The 25,349-nt window shown below is 43.9% G+C and overlaps 1 protein-coding gene and 1 pseudogene across 2 annotated transcripts in view; one reads left to right on the forward strand and one right to left on the reverse strand.

The window, feature by feature from the left end:
- The window catches only part of GPM6A (glycoprotein M6A), a 239,699-nt gene that overhangs the window by 138,663 nt on the left and 75,687 nt on the right, over nt 1-25,349 (reverse strand). The window lies entirely within an intron of this gene.
- On the forward strand, nt 8,818-9,349 carry LOC136308283 (U1 small nuclear ribonucleoprotein C-like; annotated as a pseudogene).

A 25,349-nucleotide genomic window follows, 5' to 3' on the forward strand; every position in this document is an offset into this window, starting at 1 on the left:
ACAGGGACTGAAATCGAGGCACAAAGGATTTGCATGTTTTTACCAAGATCACACAACGAAGGAGTGTGAGAGTTGAGATTCAGAGTGTCAGGCTGTCCGCAGAGTCTATACCCTCCAATCATTGAGAAGAAGTCCTCTAGACGAACCAGAGGGCTCTTCCTACTCCTGCAATCCGTGTGCGCCGCCATTCTGTGCTTGTTATTTTCCTTACTGACTGCGTCCGTCTTCACGTGGCCTCCATCACTTCTGATTTATTTCTCCACTTATTCGTTGGCCTGCATTTCCTGACTTATTTCTGTCTGTAGCCCCATCCACATCCTAGGCTTCAGGGGCCAAGGAGAAACGTGGGCTGAACATCCTTCTATTCAGTTTGGCAAATTTTATTCATTCGCCGAATTGGAAAAGGAACCCAAGCTGCCGAGCCCACTTGATTCACTTATCTCACTTATTTCTGCATTCTTGAAAAAAAACTGACACCAGAACCCCTTTTGATTGGGAGTAATATAGCATATATTTCCACTTGCCCTTTAATAGCCAACTTAGTAATGAAGGCTAGAGCTTTATCACAACACACTGCACGGAGGAAAGAGGTACCCTTTATTGAATTCCTGTGACTCCCTGTGGAGCGACACTCTGGCTAAATTACACTCGCTGGACAGAAACAAAATGATATCTGAATCTAACAGATGACGCTCTTCAACCTGAAGACGCCAAGAAAGAGCAAGAATAAAGTTTTAGTCAAAACCGAAATGCCTTTGAACGGCTGCTCTATTTATTGTAACATTTTCTTCTTTAAAACATTAAAAAAAAAAAAAGCTCAAAGCACTAAGCTTCCATTCCCAGAGTCTAAATTACGTTATGACTGACTGTAGAGATAAATTAATTTGAATAGACCCATGCGCCAGTGAATCGGGCACAAATTCCTCCACAAGAAACTGAAAGCACTCCACTGATGGGGCCTATGTCAGGAACGTGGCTGCCCTCTCTGTTTTGCAAAGGCAACCCGTGCATTACTTAGATGAATCGACAGGCCTCTGCCACCCCTCTCCACCCCCCTTGAAGGTCCCCTGAATTTGATTCCCACTCACTTCATTTTCCTAACACTGCTCTCAAAAGTCATGAATGGAAGCTGCGATTTCTGAAGTCAATGCCTGTTTACCATCTTAATTCTTGATGACTTCTCAGCACGGAAGGGGCCTCACTGTGTGACATCAGTGCACCCTTGGTCTATATCGTCAACCCCTGTCTCCGTGTTTGTTTGTTTGTTTCTTAAAATTACAGTTTTCTAATCTTTCTCTCAAAGAATTCATCAACTCATTTAGCAACAAGCCAGTAAACAAGCGAAAAAGCATTATTCTTTGGCTGTCTGGCCCTAGAAATATTTTTAATCTTGACCTCTCACAATTATTTGAGATTTATACTTGAACCCCAAATAGTATTTTTCCCCATTTAAATAAATTACCCAACAGTAAAAGGGATGCTTAAGATCATTTATTTTTCTTCATAAACACAAGAATCATAAAACAAAATGATCTAGTCCAATAATGTGACAAATTTCTAAAAATTAATCTTGGCTATTCCAAGGATTTTGTATCAGAACACCACATTATTACATTATAACAAATAACATTAATATATTATTTAATTTCAAAATTATTAGCCTAGGTCTTACTATGCATCAGAAGTTGTGCCAGGGACGCACACAGTATGTAATAGTGCACATCGGCCTTCGGAGAACCTGGTCAGCTCAGCCTCTGGCCAAGGGAACCGAAGACACTGGAATGTTGTCGAGGAAACACTACCTTGGGTGTTATTTTCTTCTCTAACGAAATTTTAACCTAAGTTACAGAAACAACACGATTTTACATCTTGATCTCTATCTTCTAATCTCCAAAAACGATACAAAGTTCTGTAACTATTACGTTTACCTGATGTGTTATTCAAGGCTCTGTTGGTGCAACAGATAGGAAGCCAACGCCAACAAGCTGAGAGGAGTTTCCCGAGAACATCTGCAAAGTGGACTGGTCTTGACGGGGGGGGGGGGGGGGGGGGGCAATCAGGGTCACAGAAATGCCTTCCCGTACCCACCAAGGTGAGGAGCGGGTCTCCAGCCCCACCCATCTCTCTCTGCCCTGTTGCGCCATCACCTCTATTCCAGTCTCTTCCCCCAGGGGGATCATGGCTCCCAGAGCGCCTCACCTCGATGTTCACACCTCAGGGCAACACCAGAAGGCAGGATGACGGCGGCTGGTGGGAGAACTGATCGGGAGAGCCATGTCCCCCACACGCAAGAAGGCTCTGTCCCCAGAAGACAGGCAGGGCTGGGCAGGCAATGAGAAATGTCTTCCTGGATAGGTTTTCAACATCGAGGCAAAAAACATCATCAGAGGGAATTTCTGGTTAAAACTGTGAGAAGGGATAAAGACTCCTCGGGAGGACACTGCAGAGAGAAGACGCACCGGGAGAGAGTGTGAGCCCGTGGGGAAGGCCGAGTGTGGGGAGAAAGAACGGGAGAAAGCGAACCCAACAAGATCTGCCGAGCCTGCGCAGTCCCAGCGCCCACCCAGCCTCCGCAGAGCTTGTGTGAGCAGCTGAGGGTCCGCAGACCATCAGAGAAAGGCGTTAATATCGACAGCAAGTTCAAGTCTTTCAACTGGTATTAAGAAAATACCCAGTGAGGGCACTCTACCGGGGACGGCCAGTGATTCTTTTAAAACTACTGAGAAACAGATTCCAGCCTCAAAAACCTAGCTCAGCAGGACAGTTGCGTCTAGGCCGCAGGACCTCGTATTGTCACTAAGCACCACTAGGCTGGGTTCCAAAAATAAAAAACCAGTCCGAGGCAGAGAGAGAAGAGAGCAGCTCAGCTCATCCGAGGAAGATGGAAAAAGAGGACTCATCGGCAGTGAACTGGAAATGCCTGCCAACGCGTGAGGTCCAGTAACGGCCTCGGCGCCGTGCAGAACACCAGGTCAGCAGTCCGCCTAGCACGGAAGTGGACAAGGCCAGAACACGCACAGGCCAAGCGTCCCCTTCCAGCGCGGAGGCCGACTCCCCAGGGCGACGCACGCCGGGCGGCAGGCCGCACAGCACACGGCTCGTTCCTGCTGCTCCGACGCAAGGGGGCGCACCGCTGCTCTCCGACGGTGTGGGCTCCGCCTGGCTTCCTGACCACGTGCGGCGAGGAAGGCAAAACCAGGAGGCTCAGCATGAGGCCGGCTCCTCTGTTCTGTGTTGTTTTCATGTGTCTTCGCTGTGTCCTCAATCCAGCGCCTAAAGCACTCTTCAATCCTCCAAGCGTATTTCTGCCTAGCCAACAGATACCCCCCCCCTTTTTTTTTGGAACAAGGCAAGGTACAAAGATGCAAATTAATATTTTTAGTCAGGCATGACTTGACTTCACTCGTTGGGAGTAGAGAAATGGAGTGGTATTGTTTTCCCCTTGAACAAATAAAAAGAGAATGTAACCAGCGTTCCTTGAGAGCAGGATGAGTCACAGCAGAAGCTGTGATTCACGGTGACCATCTGAACTTTTCTCCCTCCCCAATTGCCACCAATTATTTTTGGCCCCTAGTGGGCACGTCAACTCAGCACACCCAGCCAGCAGTCGCCAGGGGAGAACAGAGAGAAAATCCTCCTCCTGAAGTCCTTCCTCGGCTGGGAAGATGCAGGCCGGGTTTCTTGAGTTACCAATGAAGAGACGGGTGGAACCTCGCTGCCTGTCCCAGAAACGCAGCCACGCCAGCTCGGTGCCCCTGCGATGTGGGCAGAGCCAGTTCTGCGGGGCGCTGAGTAGCTAGCACCCTGCCGGGTAAATCAGAGCCCACGCCCACAGCAAGGGACGTGGGTTCTCCCCGTGGCCAAAGTGCCTGTTGACCACCCAACAGAGAGAGACACGTGAAGACTGACTCGAATTTTCACTTGTCGGGCCTTTTATCTGAAAACGACAGCCTGGCTTTCACAGAGCAAAGCGCAATCTGCTGTAGGATATCCCCACACCTGCATTCTGGCTTCCAGCCTGGGGTGGAGGAGGGGCGAGTATATCAGCCAAAGAACAAAGGACTCCACTATCCCTTGGAATTGTTCACTTCCTCTTTGGTTGTTTGTTTGTTTGTTTGTGTTATTTATTCTTGGCTTGTCTGTTTGCTTGGGTGGCCATGACATCATTAAGAAGTGAGCCACAGTGCCGGCCGCTCAGTCCTTCTCAAGGACGCCCCCAGCCTGCAGGGTCACAGAGGAGGTCTGCCTCTCCGACCCTCACACCCTGTGTCCCCTCCCGACCCCCTCCGCTCTGAATGTGCACTGTGCACGCACCTGGCCCAGTACGAGCGATGTGTCCTCTGCGTTCCGGATCCCAAACGGGGCGATGTGAATTCTCAGCACTCCTCCTCCTGGGCACGCTTCCCTTAAACAAGATTTCTTTTCAAAGAAGCAAATGCTGTTGAGAAGTTCACCCTGGCGAGAGCGGTAAGAGTCTGAATCCTAAAAATGACCACAGCGTCCTTACCACCATCACTACATTCATAACACAGGAGCACCTTCCTTCTTCATACAGAAGAGCGTCCATGAATCTTCTGTATCGTGTTATCTCCCGCAAAGAGAGGGAAGAACGGAGCCGCATACAGGTCTGTGGCTGATGCCTTGTCAGTTTAATTCTTTCTGTCTCCGAATCCTCCAAATTGAGTCTGGGGCCCAGGACTGGCCACAGAGCTGCTGTCTCTGCTCGGTTCTCGCACTCACCAAACCGCCCTGTCCTTCCCTTCCCTGGTCCGTCTCTTAGGTCCTCCTGTCCTCGCCGGAGGATCCCATCTGCTCATGCTGGCACTGGGAAGATGGGAGTGGAGAGCTGTGTCTCGTTATCCTGGGCGTTTGTGACAATCTGTCGGTTCCCGGGAGGTCAGGACTGCCCACCAGGACCATGTCCCCCAGGTCCCCTTATCCTGGAAAACCACCAGGATACTGTTTCTCCTTACAAACCTATGAATAAATCGCCTGGACTAGAACCCATTTCAGTGATGAGAGCACATGGATTTTTACCACCTGCTGGGAATTTACCTGACCTTTGCTGCCTGCTGAGTCACTTCCTCGGAGGAAGCTTACTCCCTGTGAGAAGTCAGTGTCCCGAGGAAGCAGAAATCATCTTCTTCTGAACTTGGCTTTGAATCTTAGCCCTCCTAGATGCCTCCGGAATAGAACAGACCCCAGAACTTTCTCTATCCCTACTGCCCCAAACAAATCTGGGGATGAAGCTTGGCGTTGCTTCTGAACACAAAAATATATTTAAAATGAATCCTCCCTTATGTTCCTCTCCATTCCAAACCGCCACTGTTTCTCCAGAGGACCAGTGTTACCACCTGGTAGGGGTGCATACTCAACTCCTTTCCGCCTGCCCCTGGAAACAAATGCAAATAATTGGGTGTGTTTAGAAAACAGGCGCTGCACAGCATTTACCCGGTAGAGAAGTGTTAACATAGAAGAATGTTGTGAAATGCAGCTGCTGTTGAATCCTAGTCTCACAACAAAGAAAGATACTCAGATACCCAAGGTATTAATGCACACTCGGTCTGAGCAGAAGCAGCTGTATATGGTTAAGAGTATGAATTTATTTCTCTTCCTTCAGATTACCTGTTTTCTCACTTTCTTACAGTGATTGCTTTTGTTATAAGAAAAGTGTAGTTTTCTTAACGTTATAAAATTACCTAGTTACTCCTAACTTACTAAATTTAGTGAGCCCTAGACTACCATTCCCACATACTACTTACATTATTTAGGGTAAACTCACTGTGGGAACAGCGATCCCTAAGTGTGGAAATGTAGAACGGCTTGAAACAGGCCCACCTGGGCAGTAAAAAGAAGTTACTCCACCTAACAGAAGGGATTTTTGCAGACGCGATTAAGTTAAGGGTCCCGAGGTGGAGAGACGACCCTGGAGTATCCCAGTGGGTCCAGTGGAACCACACGGGCTTCACAAGAGGAAGACAGGAAGGTCAGGGTCAGGAAAAAAGCTATGACAACAGAAACAGAGGTAAGAGAGAGAAAGAAAGACGAGAGAGGGAGAGAGAGAGAGGAGAGGGGTCACACCGCTGGCCTTGAAGATGAAGGAAGGGGCCATGAGCCAAGGAACACAGGTAACCCACAGAAACCGAAGCAAAGGAACGGGTTCTCTCCCAGAGCCTCCAGGAGACACCCTGCTGCTGATACCTTGGTTCTAGCCTAGTGAGACCCACTGCAGACTTCTGACTGTAGAACTGTGGGACAATACGTTCGTGGGGCTTTCAGCCTCCGGGTCCATGGTGATTTGTTACAGCAGCAATGGGAACCAATGCACCTGCTGAGGTCAGACCACAGCGAGCAGGAGCTGCAAGTAGGGTGACTTCGGAGAGAGAGAGAGAGAGAGAGAGAGAGAGAGAGAGAGAGAGAGAGAAAGAGAGAGAGAGAGAAAGAGAGAGAGAGAGAGAGAGAGAGAGAGACGGATCGAACCAACAGAGTGCCTGTTGGGTTCCTGAGCAATGGTCAAAATCTGGAACTGTTTTGAAAGTAACGGTGAAGGAGTGTTCGAGGAGCCTGCTGTGAAGTGTGCGAGAAAGGGGAGTTGAGAAGGACACAGGAGCTTTGGGCCTGGACTGAAGGAGGTTGCTGTCCAGTGAGATGGGGCAGGCACAGCTTTAGCTCGTCTGGGGGAGGGAGAATCAAGGGTCCCCTTCTCCGCCACACACAGCACGTGGTCGTTTTCTCCGGTACTTATTTCACAGCCGTTGCTGCTCGTGCTTGTCTGGTGGGTACACAGTAAACACTGCAGTCTCTACTACACATTTCAACTTGGCTAGACGTGAAATCATGCCAGAGCACAGGGCGGTATTCAGCCTGTGAGTGACACATGGTGATGGGACACATTTCGCAAATAAAACCTGCTCTGAAAATAAAGGATTGTTTTCACTTTGAGACCAAAGGCCAGATTCCTGTATTCTTTGATTCTACAAAGCACCTACTACAGCACCTTGCAAAGAAATCCATTCCGTGGGTGTTGGTTAAAATACATACTCTTCGAATCATGACTTACAATGATTAAATTATTAGTGTACTTGTGTTTTTCCAAGATAAGCAATTGAGAGAATAAGTTAAAGTGTTTTTTAATTTGTTTATGAGAATTTATCATCCAATTTGAAATTATTTCATTTCTCCCAGATGAAAACAGAAATCAACATCATATTATCATCGAAGCTTCAGACAGTAAGATTGTTTGAACTTTAAACGTGCCATGAACAGCAGATAAACATTAATTTGTAACCTAGCGTAAAGACTGCTGGGATTTGCACAACATGTCTTCCCTTGCGTTTGAGGAGAAAACCCTCCTGAAGTCGATTCCTGGATCCAGATGTCTCCTGGAGAGAGCCACGTCGCATCCCACTGGTGTCTGACTCAAGCTTCCCCAAAGCAGATTGTGTTTGCTCCCCTGTCACGGAAAGCCCCTCCAGCAAAATAATCTCTTCTCATCATGTTCTTTATCTCTGGGAGTGAAAGCTCCTATTTCCACTTGCTCAGGGAAAATAAAAATAGACAGAAAATCACACTTGTTCCCATGAAATGCTACTGCCCTACAGAAGGAAGTTGCAATTTTATTTCCTCCATACTGATTCCCTGCAGCAGAATCAGCATCTACTCCAAGGAAACAGGACTGACCAGAAACAGATCTCACTGAACTCGGTTACTCCATCCTGGTTGACATTTGGTGCATTACTCCCCCCCGGCCATGAGCAGAACTTCACGGGAGTTGAGGATATGGTGTTTCGAAGAGGGAAGTTGTGAATCTATATATAATGCTAGGTCTATCTTCAGAAATAAATCAAAACAAACAGCGATTCAAGGCACCATTTTCTACTATCCTTTTATTTTCCTATTGCTAGTGTATTTCACAGGTTATTAAAGTTAAAGTAAAAGTTAATTGGCTCCTTCAGAGGCTGGACTTTTAAGTAGACAGGACTGCTGCAAGATAGCCATTTTGAGTCCAATCCATACCTTATATCATACACTAGATTAAACTCCAAAGAATCAGAAGAAAACGAGATCAAACTAGTGTTAGAAGAAAACATAGATGAATTCTTTTGTAGTCCAGTTAACGAAACAACATTTCTAACTATGGCTAATATCCCAGATACAACAACAAAAAGAAAAGCATTCTACTTTGTTAAAATGAAAAATTTCACGTGAAAAATAAGCAAAACAAAACAAATGACAAACTGGAAGAAAATCACTTTGACTTCTTCAAGCGTGAAAACATTTCCTTTTGAAAAACACTGTTAAGAAAAAGTAAGAGCACATCTCAGACTGAGAGCAATGTTCGTTTGCATTGTTTGATAAGGAATTCATGTCCAGAATACATAGGAAATCTTGCAACTCAAAACTTAAAAGCAAACATGACGATTAACAAATAAACAATAGGCACAACGGGAACAGAAACAGGCACTTCACCGAGATGGGAGATCCCTCCGGACATTTTCACTATGGAAGCGGACCACGCTTCTCCACCGGTTTTCTAGAAACACACGTAAGAGTTTGAAGCTCTTAGCCATTGTGGATTCCAATTCAGGTCCTTCATTTATTCTAACTTTGAAGGATGCCTTCTTGGCTCCACTGCCAACCAAGGGTTACATACCTTCCTTTATCTGAATGAGTCAGGGACGATCCTAACTAATAATAGTCTACCATCATCTCTTTGGGAAATGGATCTTAAAGTTATAATTCCTAAGAAGAGAAAGCCATGTAAATCATGGCATTTAGGGTGACGCAGGACGGAGTGGCCAATGGCTTGCGGACAACATGCCCAGGTTTTATTGTGACGACTGTGACACAGACGTCACCCGTGATTCTCCATCTGTGAGAAAGAGACACGGTCTTGGTAGGAGACACAGAGAATAAGGACGACAACTGTCAGAAATGGTGGAAGCACAGACGCAAAGCCTGACCAACAACCTCAACCTTTCAGCAGGAGAGGCCCCTCCTACTCTGTTTTCTGCCCCTCCCCCCGCAGGGGAACAATCCCACCTCCCCCAGGCTTCCGGTCCTCCGCGCCAGTCTGATGCCAGCACCCCGTGTGGGGGCCCTCCCGTCATGCCGATGAGGGGCCTCCCCCTCCTAGGATAGTGCCAGAGGGACCTGCTTCTGGAATGAGGCTGCCTTTGGGAGGGCACATGCCAGTGCTGCCCGGTCCCCCAGTGATGAGACCTCCTTCTGTCCCAGGATGGTGCCCGCTCGGCCAGGAATGACAGGACCAGACCGAGGAGGAGAGAGGGGAGCTTCTTTCAGGTTTATATTTCCTGTTCTGTTTCAGCAGACCACAGTGGTGCTGTGACTAGGCACTGGCTAACACCACTCTCTCCTCCTAGCCAAGAAAGAATATAGTTTTAGAGGGGAGCGGTGGGTGGGACAAAAAAAAAAAAGCAATTTTCATTTGTATTGTGAAATGTGAAAATAAAATGGTCAACTCTACTGCTCACAAAAATCAGAGGATATTTTAAAATGAATATGAAGCTATAAAATATCTCCTAATTTTTGTGAGCAGTATGTTTTAGTTTTAAAAAGAATCGTGTTTAGATAGGAGCCATCAAGGTGAAATTTCTTACACATGGGAAGTAACATCTCCTTCGGGCTGGTCCACTGAGAAGCAACATGACCCTCTCCGGTACAACAGGGAGAATGCGTTGTGGGTTTGGTGACAGACGGCAGAGGACAGCCACACCTACAACTCTAGAGTATAGAAGAGACATTCCTTGTAAGTAACAACAGTAAACGTAACCCATAATAACTTCTCCAGAATCAGTTTTATTTTTAAAATATCGACACAGAGACTCTAGGAAATGAGGACATGTCCGGCCAATTCAAACAAATTTCCTCCATTATTGTTACCGTATTTCCCCATGTATAAGACAAAAAATTGGGGATTTAAAGACTGTATGCATCATATACAGTGGTTGTGGGATTTTTTACTTACATTTCCCGCTTTTTTGCGCTTGTTTCTGTGCTCATTGTTTTAGGCAGTGATTTGTCATCAGACACGGATGAGGACAAGTTAATGGTTAGGGTTTGCTTTTATTTTGTTTTTTATTTATTTTTTTATTTTTACAGAGACAGAGAGAGTCAGAGAGAGGGATAGACAGAGACAGACAGGAACGAAGAGAGATGAGAAGCATCAATCATCAGTTTTTCGTTGTGACACCTTAGTTGTTCATTGATTGCTTTCTCATATGTGCCTTGACCGTGGGCCTTCAGCAGACTGAGTAACCCCTTACTCAAGCCAGCAACTTTGGGTCCACGCTGGTGAGCTTTTGCTCAAACCAGATGAGCCCGTGCTCAAACTGGCGACCTCGGAGTCTCAAACCTGGGTCGTTCCTCATCCCAGTCCGACGCTCTATCCATTGTACCACCGCCTGGTCAGGCATGGTTGGGGGTTTTGACAATGATAAGGAATTGTATAAATTTTATGATGAATAAAACTTGAGTTCAATAACTTTATGTAATACCTTTTTTTTCGATTTTCAGACCCCAAAATTAAGGTGCGTCTTATACATGGGAGCGTCTTACACATGGGGAGATATGATACTTTGGTAAATATGCAGTGAATCCTTCCACATGTGGAAAGATAGAGAATGAACTACTAATATAATAAATACATGATTTCCACATTTTATAAGTGTCAAGGAAGCAGAATAACAGGTCATTGTGAGAGAGCAAGCAGGGTCCCACTGATAACTTCAGGGTAAATCCAGACAGCAAAGTCGGAAGGAGGCCAAAGCTGTGCTGTGTTTGCAGAATGAACAGGAGACTGGTCGAGATGGTGAGGGATCTAATGGCAGAAGCAACACTAGTGGACTACTTATTTGGCTCAGATTACTATTCTAAGTATTCTACATTTATTACAACATGTAACAGTCACCATAACTTTGTTATTAAACCTATGTTACAGATAAAGAAACTGGAAAGAGATAGTTAAAATAACTTGCTAAGACCATTGTTGGGCAGATAAAATATATTATGCTCACTTTGTCAAAGATGGCGCTGCCCATGCGGAAGCCCGACACCCTGGTGATGGTACTGGTTGCCCTTCTTGCTTGGGGTGGGCATGAGTATATTAATGTGTGTTGGGGTGGGCTGTGGGCAGGCAGGATTCTTGTAGCCTGGGGCTTGGTTTAGGGACTAAACCTTTCCCACCCTTTTTGATGTGGGGTGGTGCACTCTCATGAGGAATCCCATTATGCCTCAGATAAGTGACTTTGTATCAGAGACTTCCTTGTTTGTATATTGGATTAAAGGTTTTGATTTCTGCACTATAAAGTGGGGCATACCGGGAGATTGCTCTCTCTCAGTTCCTGAGATTAGCATTAGAGGAGAGAGCAGAGAAAGGAGAGCAGAGAAAGGCCACATGGAGGAGAGGAGAGGCAGCCAAGATGGCAGAGTGCTGAAGTAGAAGCCAGTTTGTGCAGAGTTTGTGCAGAGAGAAGGAGATGGGGAACAGAGGTGAATAAGGCTGGTGAGCTAGAAACCTTTGATTCTAGGAAACTCAGATAAGTCAGTGGCTTTGGGAGCCCTGAATGGAAAGGGAAGTGTTTTCCCACTGTGTGTATTTCTTGCCCACCAGGTGCAAGATAGGATTAAAGGTAATGGCCCACCAGTTCTTGGCTCCATTGTTTTATTACTGACTGTTCGAATCTAATGCGAACCTGCATGGGCCAGGCAGCTGTGATGGTGCCCGTGGCTACTGGCTTTACAGCCATATAGCGAGTTAGTGGGAGAAACTATACTCACACCACGCACATCTCTCCCCAGTCATGCGTTCTATAGGCAAGAGGCTGCATCGTGAAGGAACATGCAGGCCAAGGTTAGGGAATTTGGATGAGCAGCATGAGTGGTTACAGGATTCTGTTCATGTTTCAAAACTTTTCCCTGTATAAACTGTACTTGCACGACTAATAACAATGTTTGAGTAACATTTTATTTTATTTTTTTAAGACTTTATTTATTCCATTTTCAGAGAGGAGAGAGAGAGAAAAAAAAACAGGGAAAGAAAGAAAGAGAGAGAAGGAGGAGGAGCAGGAAGCATCAACTCCCATATGTGCCTTGACCAGACAAGCCCAGGGTTTCAAACCAGCAACCTCAGTGTTCCAGGTGGATGCTTTATCCCACTGTGCCACCACAGGTCAGGCTGTTTGAGTAACATTTTAAAAGCTTGAAATTGGAACTGAATCCTGCTTTTATTTTTTATATTATCATCTCTCTTTTTTTAAATTACACTTTAGAGCCAAAAGCTAAGGATCTATATGTTATGTACACTCCTGGAAAAGCTAACCCCCTCCCCTCTTAGGTTTTAAAGAAATTGTATCGGTAAAAACATTGGAAAACAGTGAAGACTGGTGTTTTATATAAAGAGTAAGGACGCTTGTCCAAAACCAACTTAAAACTGATAGAAATCTATAAAAAGCAAAGCTGAGCAGATAAACCTACTTGAAAATCTTATTTCCATGACAACAGAAACAGAGTATCCAAGGGCCAGCCCACCTCTGCAATGCGCCACTGCTGATATTTGATCACATAAAACATTTTCAAGAGAAAGAATAATCTTTCCTTTATATGCTTAATTAGAGCGACATGTAAACGTATGAAAATTCGCTGGCCCCCTTTTAAAATCAGAGAGATAAAAAGCTGATGTGTTTAATAGTCGTAGACAGATTAGCAGGTTTTCTACTGATTCAGGAAGATGCAGGAATAAAATGCATGCTATGAAGTCACACTGCATACAAAATACGAGTTTTGTAGCTTCCCTATTTCTCATTCAGTTCATCATTTTGAAAAACACTCAGCCACACTGCTTTAATGTAACATAAAGAGTGCTTTATCATGCAGGCGAGATCATTTCTTTATTTCAAAAATATTATTTTATAATGTGAGATATACATAGTCATTTGTACTCCGTCCATTAGACATTAGAATTTAGGTATTTTTGGTTTTGCATATATAAAACACATGAGAAAATTCTAGAAAGTAGCTTTTCCCCCCTCTCTAAGGTAATAGCACTATTTTGCACAGAAACATTAATGGGGGGAATAATGTTTTCAAAGTTTCCTGAATTTACAAGAGTCTCCAAAGGCAAATTTAGCATTAAATTACATAAGATAATTTAAATTCTAGATTGCTATTGAAAATGCTATGTGTTGCATTACAGGTTTTAAAGCAAAATAAATATGTGACTGAGTGCAGTCTCCACAGAAACCCACCGTGAAGTGGAGAGGGCCCATCCCGCCGCCAACCTCGCTTTCCCTGGTGAGGCCTTTGATGCCCGCCAACAGCACACGCCACGTGGCTCTAAGAAGAACACACATATCTATCTACGTGAGAAGACAGGTGCAGCCGAACCTATTGTGTAGACATTTCACAACACACGTCAGTCAAGCCATCACGCTGTCTGCCTTAAACGTACACTGTGATGTTTGTCAGTTGTATCTCAGGAAAACTGGGGAGAAATAAACACAGCTCTGACACTTCCCTGTCCAGCTCTTTTCTGCTCTCTGATGCCACATCCTGCACTTGCTTTAAAATATTAAGAACTGCCATCATAGTTTAATTATACTTTAATAATAATGTGAATTATTAGTCTTATGCAAAAATGAAAATAGAACTTTCTTCATCCTTAATCTTTGCTTAATTATAACCAAATGTTCATTATTTTAAAAAGAGGCAAAATTGGTCTTTGCTTTGCAGTTTCTCAGAATTCTTAGCTATGGGCCTGCTCTTTACACCACCGGCACATGTGTGTGTGTGATACGTGTGTGTGTGTGTGTGATACGTGTGTGACACGTGTGTGATACGTGTGTGTGGGCGATACGTGTGTGTGAGACGTGTGTGTGATACGTGTGTGGGTATGACAGGTGTGTGTGTGTGTGATACATGTGTGTGGGGGTGACACGTGTGTGTCAGACCTCAAGTAGGAAACCTGTCGGTCTCTAACTACAAAATAAACCAATCTCCATTAGGAAAAATAATTGTATGTCAAAAATGAGATGCAGAATTTCCTACAGGAACAAAAGATAGAGCATAAAGATGATTTCACCTAAAAGCAGAGAAGACACTTGACAAACAACAGCTTATACTTCTCCAATACTCATGTCTCTCCTTTCCTCATTTGTGTCATTTTCTTCCACAGACAGTTGTGAGTTACACCTGGGTCTGGGTCCCACCCGAAGGGACCCCTCTCCAGAGCCAAGCAGGGTGCGCTGGAAAGCCGATTGGAGGGAATCATCTCTCTCGTAATACTAATTTGGTTGCTGGAATGCTGAGCGATGCAAAGTTACTTAACATTCTGAGTCCTTTCAAACATACATTTTAAAATTCAGGGATTTGGCAGATAAGTGAGCCACAGACTCTACTCTCAAGAAGCTGTGTCCCAGGTCAGCTTCATGGATGGACAACATGGTGTCACACGGGATGTCACGCTCAGCACAGCCCACCACTTGGCTTAATGCTGGGCTGAAGTTATTGAGAAAGTCTTCTAATTTGAACTTTTTATTTTGAGATAACTGTAGATTCACACATAGTCATAAGAAATAAAATAGAAAGCCCTTGTGTATCCTTTAACCAGTTTCTCTCAATGGGAACATCTTGTAAAACCATAGTACAGATTCCAGATGGGCCCAGTGCATTCTGGAGAACAGGAAGTAAGCTAAAGCGAATTTTAATTTTTGACATTTCAATAGTTTGTTTTGAAGGTCAATTCAAAAAAAAAAACAAAGTTAAAGATGATCTGAGAAAAAAAGAAAACTGTTCAGAATGCACTCATTAAATAAGTATTAGGATTGACTCAAAAGAAGGGAAAAGTGAGGAGACACTGAGCCATTTCACCCGCAGGTGTTGTAAAGTACCAAAGGCTACAGAATTAATATTAATATTTTAGGAGGCTTGGAGAACATTTTATTAATTTGGGTTAAGGTGTGCAGAGAAATTTTGAGAAATAGTCTCTGTACTGTGTGATTGGCATAATCAGGATAGCCCTTGGCATCGTATTGTAAATGCAAGGGGAGGAAAACATGGATTCCCAGACATTCCACCATACCTGTGGGGAAAGGGGTGAGTGGCTAGCCAGGTGCAGGAAGAGAAAAGCCAAAATAAACCTTTTCTTATAGCAATGAGCCATTTGCGGGCATTTGTCCCCACCGAAACTACCTCTCCTATGTAAATGCGTGTGTGACTCTGGACAGAGAGATAGCAGATAAACACTAGAAAATATAGGAAGGCCTTTTAATATGTAAAGAGACATCTTTCTACCATTGTGTTGGCTTGTAAATTTTGTTTTCTCCAAAATGATGTATGGTTTGCAAATTGAACGTGGTCCTATCATGTTAAAGGACATATGACTATAACCAATAGCGGTAAGGGGCTCCTAATTGCAATTTTTGCTTCTGTACCTCCCACTTACAAAACTATAAAAACTAAGTAGAACAAAGGGCCGGCGTGCTCTCCATCAGATTTCTGTCAGAGTTCCCACCGCTTGGCCAAGCTAGACAATAAAGCTTTGATGTGTAAATGATGGACCTTGTTCCTGTCTTCCATATTTCAGGTCCCTCCGAATTTGGATTAACAAAAAGGTTCTCACCTGCCACTCCAGAAATTATCTGCTTGTCCTGAAGTTTTCTGTACTTCCAAAAATGGGCAAGATCATGCCAACGGAAGCTGTCATTTGATAATGTAAATGTACAGTAACAACCCAATTTTTCTGTCCTTTCCAATAAGTCAGTTTCAATTGTGAAATGGTGCCTTTAAAAAAAAAAAAGATCTGATGCTGGAAACCCCATGGGATTTGGTGACCTTTCGCAGAAAGCACAGCAGGTGCCTGTGAGGAGACAGGCGCAGCTGTGGGATCCAGGTAGACACGAGGTGATAAAGACTGGAGCCCCGCCTCCTGTTTTGGTGACTTCTCTGCATTCATCTCCTCATTATCTGCTCTCCTCTCAACGTTGTCTGCGAGGCTGTCCTGAGTGAGGGTATTCTGCAATGTGCACCCACGTGTCCCTCCAGCATCTTCTCTGGCTTCACGGTGGATGCTACAAGTCACAGTCCCCAAATCCTGGTCCGTGCCCAGGCCATTTGTTCCCTAAGAGCTCTGACCACACCGCGATGTGTTCATTTGGCACTGAGGTCCGCAAATTACAGAGCCGGTGCCTGCCGGGACGACTGCTTAGATGCCATTTCATCTGGAAAAGGGGACTGGGTGCGTTCATGGCGGACAAAGATTCTCAGCTTGATCAAATGTTAGACAGGCCCCTCTAAGCTCTGTTGCTCCTGGACGTGGTTCTGGCACCCTGTCCTTGACCTGCTTAGCCCAGTGTTAGGAGGAGTCCCGCTGAGAGATTCCTCACTCATGCTGTTCAATCAAGTCCCTCATCCCTCATCGGTGACATATGAACCCACAGCCTCCTTCAGTAAGAATTTTATTAGGCCAGTCTAGCAAGAATGTCCTGCCCTTATGTTTCCTCTTAGGTGGTTTTCTATCCACTGACCCTCTCTCCCTCTGCTCCTTGGCTGTAGGTCCCAGCTGTCTTTGCTGTATTCAAAGTTGAGACCGGCTTCTCTGTTCTATTGCCACAGTCCTGGCCACTATTGCGACAGTTTTGAACAAGCGTCAGACTAATTATGTCAGCATGGCAAACATGGAATAATATGAGCCTGATGCTCTCTCAGCGCAAACACAGAGGTCACGAGACGCCTCCCCTGCTGGTTCGTCTTTCAAATTCTTCCCCCCACAAACCTGAGCCACCTTACTTGCTTTACCCTCTGTCAACATTACTTTTATTTGAATGGCAACATTTTTCCTCTTCACTGTTTGAAACCAAAAATATGAAATATCCTCCCATGTCTGTCTTCTTTCTTTCTTGTCTTGGTTTGTTCATTTGCGGTTTCAATGACATCAATTTTTTCTGCACAGGCTGCTGGTGTTCATTCTCTCACAGACGCCTAGTCCGTGTGTGTTCTTCCTGACATTCTCTAAAACCTCCTGTCAGAACTTGAGAAGATCTCATGATCACTGTTCATGATGGTCCGTGACCAGTCAGATCATGAAATGACAGTGAGTCAAGTCCTGTCATCTGCCCCAAGAGCCAAGGCATTGCAAATTTCATAAACATTTCTTGGACTTAAGGAATTGAGTTCATTTTTTTTATCATTTTATTTTTTATTGAATTTATTTTTTAAAATTTCTATATAAATTGCTCTTTCCTATGAAGATAGGTAGGTGAAGATTATCTCAAGGTTTTCACCTTTCCAGATAGAATGACTAGGGAAAGGGGTCTTATTATATATCATATACTATTTGTGTTTCCTCTTGCTCTACACAGGTTAATTCAATCTTCTTTTTCTAGAGTAAACTGACACCTTTAACAGTACTGAATAATCATACTATAATATATATTATATAATAGCTAATTATATAATCAATAATAATTGAAGATTATTCTTTTATATTCAATATTCAACACCACCAAAAAGTTAACAGGCAACTTTTTGTAACAGAAGTCAGTTAAGAACATTTTTTTAAGTTAATTTAAGAAGAAATTAAGGGTGTATCTTTAAAACACTCTTTCCTAGTGGTAGGGCTACGCAGATGAGATATAGGATTATACTTTCAATGGCTTCTCAACAAACAGTATGTGTTTACTATAAAAAACATACCACCAGTTCCTATGGTGAGGAGTGTGGGCTCCACAGTATACATTTGTGTTGTAAATGGTTCACTTACAGGGTAAGTAATGACCTTCCCAGAGTTTGCCTCATTGTTTTACCAACAATCGTGGAATCCAACAAATAAACTATTTTAAATTCTTGAGTAACCAATACATTGATTAGCAATGTGTCATTCACACTAAAAGTTCACCTCGCGATGTAAGTAATCCTCTATACGTGCAGTTACCATTCTCCTCAGGAAGTCCTAGTCACCACTGAGTGAGTTAAACTACCTCTAAATCCCCTCAGAATAAAGAACATGGAACTAAACACGCAGCTTCCGGTCCGCTTACTCTCTCCTTCACCATCAGCCAGTCTAGTAATAATTCCTTTGGTTGAAGTTTCTAAAATAATCTGGACCTTTGTATTCCCACAGTGTCCACTTTTAGTAATCTTTATCTGGACCATTATAGCAACATTCCAATTAATTGCTATGTTCAAAAGCTTCCTTTCTAATATTTGTCAGACGATCCCCATAGCAGAGATTTTTTATCACATTGTTCCCGTTTAAAACACTTTTCATTTTCTCTCCATCATTCAAATGGCTAAATTCATGAATCTGGCTCCAAGCTACCTGTCCAACATGTGTTGCACCCTTTCTTATACTTAGAAGTAGGGACAAATCAAATAATTTGCTGTTTCCAAAATACAGCCCATATGTGCTCAAGCTCTTCTCTTAGATGGACTGCCCTTCTTTCTATTGAATACTTGATTTTCCCAAATACTCACCAACCTCAAGGTCACAGCACCCTTCTCACATGAAATACTTATTGAAGTACAGCAGTGGACTGATGGCGTGTCTCTCAAACCCACAGCTGAAACCTAGCCCTCCATGTGATGGTGTTAAGATGTGGGACCTTGGGGAGGTGATAGGTCATCAGGATGGGGCCCCACAAGAGTGGATTAGTGTGTTCTTATTGAGAGACTCCAGAGAGCTGACCCGCTCTCCAGAAAGTGGTCTCTCAACAGCCCCTGAGTCTACTGGAACCTTGATCGTGGACTTCCAGTCTCTAGAACTGAGAGAAACAAACGTTTGTTGTTGAAGTCGCACAGACAATGATCATGTGTCCTAGCAGCAAGACAGAGCTGACAGCACCCTTTCCAAATCCCAATATTCCATAACCCTGTGTCTCAGCTCCCAATTTCACTCTCAAGTCCCTATTCCAGTTTACCATAATATATATATATAATATATAATATATATATATATATGAGACAGTCAGAGTGAGGGATAGACAGGGACAGACAGACAGGAACGGAGAGATGAGAAGCATCAATCATTAGTTTTTCGTTGCACATTGCAACACCTTAGTTGTTCATTGATTGCTTTCTCATATGTGCCTTGACCGTGGGCCTTCAGCAGACTGAGTAACTTGTTGCTTGAGCCAGCAACCTTGGGTCCAAGCTGGTAAGCTTTGCTCAAACCAGATGAGCCCGCGCTCAAGCTGGCGACCTCGGGGTCTCAAACCTGGGTCCTCAGCATCCCAGTTCGATGCTCTATCCACTGCATCACTACCTGGTCAGGCCAGTTTACCTTATATTTAACAACAAAATAAACACTTATTTCAATAATTCCTAAAGTTTTGTGCGTCATGGGCCTTTTTGATAATTTGGTAAAAGCTTAGGACCTATAAATAAATATATGAGAATCTTCCCAGTATTGTGTACATTTTTGTAAGGCCTGCAACCTGAGAGGTGCTCTGGATTACCTAAATACCAGCCCAATATATATATACACACCCCAACCATATTTATATATATAAAATTTATCTTATATACATTTATTATTTCCAGAAGAAAAGGATCACACAGCAAATAACTGATTACTGTATTTACAACATTAAATGCTCAAAAAATAAGATATTTTTCCTTAGCGATTAAAGAAATGTATGTATGAAGCATATGGTCTCCTACCCCATTTGGCTACTTCTTATTGCACTGCAGTTCAAAAGCCTGTATAATCAGATATTACACAAAGTACCAAGAAATTGAGGTACAGAACTTTAAATTAAAAGAATCTCAGACATGTAACAACTATATTAAGTACTTTAATAGTAAGGTAGAGGGTGGGGCAAAAGTAGGTTTACAGGCCCTGGCCGGTTGGCTCAGCGGTAGAGTGTCGGCCTAGCGTGCGGAGGACCCGGGTTCGATTCCCGGCCAGGGCACATAGGAGAAGCGCCCATTTGCTTCTCCACCCCTCCGCCGTGCCTTCCTCTCTGTCTCTCTCTTCCCCTCCCGCAGCCAAGGCTCCATTGGAGCAAAAGATGGCCCGGGCGCTGGGGATGGCTCTGTGGCCTCTGCCCCAGGCGCTAGAGTGGCTCTGGTCGCAATATGGCGACACCCAGGAGGGTAGCAACATGGCGACGCCCAGGATGGGCAGAGCATCGCCCCCTGGTGGGCAGAGCGTCGCCCCCTGGTGGGCGTGCCGGGTGGATCCCGGTCGGGCGCATGCGGGAGTCTGTCTGACTGTCTCTCCCTGTTTCCAGCTTCAGAAAAATGAAAAAAAAAAAAAAAAAAAAAAAAAAAAAGTAGGTTTATAATTGTTCTATGGAAAGTAATAAATAATCCTATAAGAATAAACTCTGTTTCCAAAGCTCACAGCTGCAATCCTGTATTTTCCCCGCCCTGCATAGAGCCTCTATGTCCTTATTCAATCTCTTAGCTATGAGACGAGTGACTCAATGTGACTCAATTGACACGTGAAGGAAAGAAAGTGGGTTCGATGAATTTGATCTACAAAGCTTCATTCTGAGCTCAAAAACAAACAACACATTGGGAATACTTGTTGCCAATAAAAGCTGTCTCAGTAAAAACAAGCAATCAATGAATTTCCCGTTTTGGCTGAAAAGCATACCCTAGAACAGAGGTCCCCAACCCCCAGGTAGCGGACAGGTACCCGTCCATGGGCCATTTGGTACCGGTCTACAGAGAAAGAATAAATAACTTACATTGTTTCCGTTTTATTTATATTTAAGTCTGAATGATGTTTTATTTTTTTAAAAATGACCAGATTCCCTCTGTTACATCCGTCTAAGACTCACTCTTGACGCTTGTCTTGGTCACGTGATACATTTATCCATCCCACCCTAAAGGCCAGTCCGTGAAAATACTTTCTGACATTAAACCGGTCCATAGCCCAAAAGAAGTTGGGGACCACTGCCCTAGAACAGTGGTAGTCAATCTGGTCCATACCACCCACTAGCTAGTGTTCCAGCTTTCATGGTGGGCGGTAGCAGAGCAACCAAAGTACAAATAAAAAGATAGACTTAACTATAGTAAGTCGTTTTATAAAGATTTATTCTGCCAAACTTAGCGAAAATCTGACATGAAGTACTTGGTAAGTAATTATTATTATATGCCTTAACTTGCTGTAACTCTGCATTATAAATTTTATAAAGTAAAGTTACTTCCCTACCTTATAAATCACCATTACTGTGGAACCGGTGGGTGGTTAGGAAATTCTACTACTAGCAGAGATACAAAAGTGGGCGGTAGGTATAAAAAGGTTGAGCCCTGGCCGGTTGGCTCAGTGATAGAGCGTTGGCCTGGTGTGCAGAAGTCCCGGGTTTGATTCCCGGCCAGGGCACACAGGAGAAGCGCCCATCTGCTTCTCCACCCCTCCCCCTCTCCTTCCTCTCTGTCTCTCTCTTCCCCTCCTGCAGCAGAGGCTCCACTGGAGCAAAGCTGGCCCGGGCACTGGGGATGGCTCCTTGGCCTCTGCCCCAGGTGCTAGAGTGGCTCTGGTCATGACAGAGCGACGCCCCGGAGAGGCAGAGCATCGCCCCCTGGTGGACAGAGCATCGCCCCCTGGTGGGCATGCTGGGTGGATTCCGGCCGGGTGCATGCAGGAGTCTGTCTGACTGTCTCTCCCTGTTTCCAGCTTCAGAAAAACAAACAAACAAACAAAAAAACCCAAAAGGTTGACTACCACAGGGTTAGAGCATACAGAAAAAGACACAATGCAGAGATGGGCTAAACCACAACAGGAACTCAGTGTAGAGAAGTAGGAGGCCCTTTGGCCTGATAGAAAAAAGGAACCAGACACTGTCTCGTAACTCATCCTGATAACCGAACTCAAGAACACTTCACTGCAACACAGAGTTTCATTCAATACCACCCACTGGGCAGCCCTCCCTTCTTTCAATCTAGAAACAAAATTTCTACAGGCATGCATACCCCTTAAGGCAAATGCCTTTCCTTAAGAAGTTCAGTATTGTGGCCCTGGCCGGTTGGCTCTGTGGTAGAGCGTTCACCTGGCATGTGGAAGTCCCAGGTTTGATTCCCAGCCAGGGCACACAGGAGAAGTGCTCATTTGCTTCTCCACCCTCCTCATCTCCTTCCTTTCCATCTCTCTCTTCCCCTCCCACAGCCAAGGCTCCATTGGAGCAAAGTTGGCCCAGGCACTGGGGACAGCTCCATGGCCTCTGCCTCTGCCTCAGGTGCTAGAATGGTTGTGGTAGCAACGGAGCAATGCCCCAGATGGGCAGAGCATCACCCCCTGGTGGGCATGCCGGGTGGATCCTGGTCAGGAGCACACGGGAGTCTGTCTCTCTGCCTCTCTCCTGCTTCTCAGTTCAGAAAAATACAGAAAATAAAAAATAAATTAAAAAAAGAAGCTCAATATTTTTCTAACCAAGAACAGTATTCTGCAAATTAAATATTGCAACTTTAATTTTCTCTCAAGGGTGAATCTTCATTTCTTCTTTCTGTACCCCCACCTCCTGTCCCTAGCTCTTTTTCCACTGTTGGCAAGAAAGCTCATCTCGAATAGTTGTCCAAACGCCAAGCCTCTAGCCTAGTGGCTCTCTGCATCCATGTGCTACATTGAGGTTTTCTGGAACACTTTGCAGTCATGTATAATTTTTTATGACAGCCTGTTTTATAGCTGTCTGGCTCTCCTAGTTTCAAAGGTAGCATCACTAATGAAAAGCCTCTTCCAAGGTGAATACATTTCCATTTTCACCCCGGAACGCCCGGGAATTAAAACTATTTGATGCCTCTGGGAATCATTGGATGAATGTGTTCTTAATCACTGGAAGGCCTTAAATTTTCTTTTTCGCTTTATATTTAAGATCTGAAACTACCCAACTGTGATTTCACAGCCTTTAAAGTCACACATGTTCTATAAACTTCTAGGGGTTGAGAGGCACGCTAAGTTGCAATTAGGACCTGTAGCAGTCTCCCTGGGAAGATTATCAAGCAGGGTTGAGAGTCAGACATAATGAGGATCCCAGTCTGGCTTTCCTTTGCAGTAAGTGCAGTATTTTTTGAATGTGATCCTTTTTTAATAGCTCCAATTCCCTTACATATAAAATGGAAATATGAATAGTTTACCTAGCAAAGACAACTGTTCTGAAAATTGCAGCAGGTAATGTAAACGATGCTCAGCACATGTTTCTAATACACAGCAATAAATAACGGTTATTGGTTAACTAATAAACATAAAACAATAAGTATTACTATTAGGCTAAGGTGACCTGACAGTAAGTTTGGAGCTTTGTTTATCTGTGCACAAAGTTTTAAAAGATCCAATTAGGAATTAACTTGGTAAATATTTATATTTTTCTAGTGTAAAGAATTTTCCTGTTAAGAGGAGGATCAGGTGGTGAGCACTAGCTAACCTGGCAGAAAGTGGGGTAAAGAGAGCACCACAGTATTCACGCCATGGCCAGTTCTCCCCGTCCCTTTTCAGTTGGATGGGACCTTCGACTAATTCGGGCTGACCAACTCTGAGCAGTACACAGGGGTGTCATTTCTAAGCAAGAGTCTAGATAACAGACACGGTCAAGAGGAAAGCGTTGTCTTTTTTGGTTAATGCAAATTTATAGATGTTGTATCTTCTTTGGCCCAGGCTGTAATTTGCACTTTATTACAGATCTCTCTCTCTCTCTCTCTCTCTCTCTCTCTCTCTCTCTCACACACACACACACACACACACACATGTCCTGGCCAGTTGGCTCAGGGGTAGAGCATCAGCCTGGTGTGTGTATGTCCCGGATGCAATTCCAAGTCAGGGCACACAGGAGAAGCGCCCATCTGCTTCTTCAGCTTTCTGCCTCCCCCTTCTTTCTCTCTCTTCTTCTCCCGCAGCCATGGATCAATTGGTTTGAGCACATTGGCCCCAGGCATTGAAGATGGCTCTATGAAGCCTCCGTCTCAGGTGCTAAAAGTAGCTCGGTAGCAACCATGGCCCTAGATGGGCAGAGCATCGGTCCCAGATGGGGGTTGCCAGGTGAATCCCAGCTGGGGTGCATGCAGGAGTCTGTCTCTCTATTGCCCCTCCTCTCACTTGGAAAAGAAGAAAAAAATTTAAACATCCCTTCCTGTGTCATATTAGGTCTTCATCCAAACCCTTTCAGTGTGAAAACCCTTACAGTTCATATCAATAAAAAATGTTTCTATGCCCAAATTTGCAAATAAACTTAGATTTATTGTTTATTTATTTTTTTTAACTTAAGGAATGAAATGTCGGGAATAATTCCAGAGCACTAATTACAGAACATTTAAGTTTTTCTTCTGTTTATTTCATATTCTGTGGCCTATAAATATAAAAAGGAAAGTTCTTTGATCTCAGGAAAAATCATGAAACTTTAATGAAAATGTGGAAATACTAATCAAATAAGACTTCTCACGTTCTCCCGGCAAGGCAGGAACCAGGACAGACAGCCTTGTTTAAAGCGACAGATTATGAAGATCAGGACCAACCCTCAGTAAACACAGCTCCGCAACGGGCCCTCTGTTCCTGCGGGTTCATGCGGCTCAGACCCAAGTACTCCTGCTCGGGGCACACGAGTCCTACAGGAGTCTAGGGATACAAAACGATGGACATAATCGACTGAGGGCTACTGTTAACTTGCCTTATCTTTCCTGTTATTTATGATTTCAGAAAATATTTTCAAACAACTTTGATTCAAAGGGATTAAGGCACTTTAAAATTAATTGACCACATCTATCTTTAATCACTAATGCATATTTACAGTGATTACTTCTACTCTAGCCTCAAATATGATTGAAATGAGGCTTTTGGGGGCACAGTATCTAAAAAAGAAAAAAGGATTATTTAATAAAAATACCCTGGAGCTAATTTTATCAGAAAGTATTAAAAGAAAAAACAAGCTCTTTTTACCCTCTTTTTTCACTTCCTCTTAACTAAAAACCTGAGTAGTAGCTTTTCACTGCAGTAAGGAGGGATTGAATGAAAGTGCAGCCCAGGAAAGACAATACTTAGGAAACCAAATACGTTCTTTTTTGGTTTGTTTGTTTTTCTTAGTTTGTAAAACCACAGAAACAATGAGATCGGGGGTAAGAAAATCAGGAAATCTTCACTGCTCTTTGCAAGAATTAGTAAGACTAGTGGAGTCATTCTATGCTTTTATGTAAGGGGAAAGAATTTGAAAAATAAAATAAGAAAAGACAATACCCAACAAATATGTGTGGCAACTTGAGAACTCACATGACTCTGAGATTTTATTTCTTAGCAGCACTTTTGTGTGAAGATATAATCATATTACTATCACTCCGTTACCAAAAATAAAAACTCTGAGCTCTCTTAGCAAGTCCCGACGATTGCTAGGAACTTAAACACTATT

The sequence above is a fragment of the Saccopteryx bilineata genome, chromosome 6, assembly GCF_036850765.1.
Source record: "Saccopteryx bilineata isolate mSacBil1 chromosome 6, mSacBil1_pri_phased_curated, whole genome shotgun sequence".
Taxonomy (NCBI): domain Eukaryota; kingdom Metazoa; phylum Chordata; class Mammalia; order Chiroptera; family Emballonuridae; genus Saccopteryx; species Saccopteryx bilineata.